Raw genomic sequence first — 1,801 nt, forward strand, 5'->3', positions numbered from 1 at the left:
ATGGATGGATGGAATTGTTGTTTAGTGTCACTGATGTTAACTGGTTAGACCAAATGACAAACACTTTTCAGCAATACAATTAAGCTGCACTAGAAATTACAAACAGAAATGGATTAAATCTGAATTAATCTTCATAAAAGTGGAGTTTTATTGCAGGACTTCTGCATTTGCTTTTAGCCAAGTAACAACCATCTAATAGACTGGCTGTAGTAAAACTAGTCTGCCACATAAATGATGGTACAGGAACACATTACACAGCAATCTTTCTAATACATATTTATATAACATGTATATGAAATGTTGATAGTTACCTGGTTTTAAACTACCAGAAGACTTCACACATGTATACAGTGATCTCCAACTTAGATATAAAATCTGTGTGCATCTTCATTTTACTGCATGATGTTTCTGTACAATCTTGGTGGATCCTGTTATCCTGCATTCCGTTGTTCTACATTTAGACACTTAGATCTTCTTTATTTGCACCTATATGCCGATTTTTAATATTTATTTGCTGTACTTTAAATATTATTGACTTTGTATATCTCTTTCCTGCTACTCCACTGCCCTGTTCAATGAAGTCTTGCGATTATATATTTAGCAATTCCTCTAATAATGCAGGTCGTATCACATTTGTAGGTGGGTTTGCGTCCCTGTGAAAACTTACCGAAACATTTTCATGCCGTTCTCTCAGTTGAAGGCCAAACACTTTTGTTCAACACATTTTTTTTCAAGTGCAGCAAATAAGAGCGAGCAGGTATTGTTGTTTTTGCCTTTGATTTTTTACTTCTGCTGTGGATGCTGCTCTCCTGGGGAAAAAGTACAATGTTAACCAAACAATAATGAAGAAGAGCAAAATGTGTCTTTGTAAACAGAGTAAAATCCACAACTTCAAAACAGAGAAAATGTTGCAATTCTTCTGCAAATGGTGAAATGAACTGACCTTAGTTTTTATGTACGAGTGGACTTACCTCCAGTGACGTGGATAGGTGCACGCAGTCTTTTCAGTATATAAAATCTTTATTATTTACCGTTTTATCTTCTTCTTGCTGCTACCTTTGTGAAAAACATCACATGCATGCGGATTCTTGTTTCATACGCAGGAGTTGTTGGCGGCAAAATTCATGTGCAGAAGTCAAAATGGATGAAATACTTCAGATAAAACCCTATTTTCATCATGTAGAGAGGTGAAGCCTGTTTTCAATCACACAATTCTCCACTTCTTAAAGTTAAGCTGCACAGTATCACCGGTTATATAAAAATCCCACACGATGGTTGGTGGTAACTCTCATCAATTCGACATGATCATTTTTTTTCAAAATCGTCTTAATGTGACACATAAATAATGGGCTCATTTCTACTGTCAGTTGATCTTTGCAGAAATATCTGATGACTAAGACCCTGTTTGTCAAACTATACTTATTTTAATGGTTTATTCAAATGGATTTCAGTTTAATGCAATATCATGTCAACCCTTTCAGCTACATCAACAGGCCTTGGAAATAATTAATGACTGACTAGCTGACAGTGCTTCAGCCGGAATGACACTGAAAACTTTAATCATAAAAAGAGGGCTGTAAAGAATTTGTGACTGTACAAATAACAGCTCATTAGCTGAACACAGTCTTTATCAAAAATGCAGCATTTTTGTAGAAAAGACTCATTAAAGCTTCAACTATGAGGCTGAGAGGCTCTAAAATGACAGAAGGTTTTTTGTGAGGTTTCGCATTCAGGGACATAAATTGCTTTAAATCAAACCTTAAAACAACTTTAGGTTTGATTTAACACCTTCTTTACTGAA

This window comes from Stegastes partitus, unplaced genomic scaffold (assembly GCF_000690725.1).
Source record: "Stegastes partitus isolate 25-593 unplaced genomic scaffold, Stegastes_partitus-1.0.2 Scaffold1412, whole genome shotgun sequence".
NCBI classification, from domain to species: domain Eukaryota; kingdom Metazoa; phylum Chordata; class Actinopteri; family Pomacentridae; genus Stegastes; species Stegastes partitus.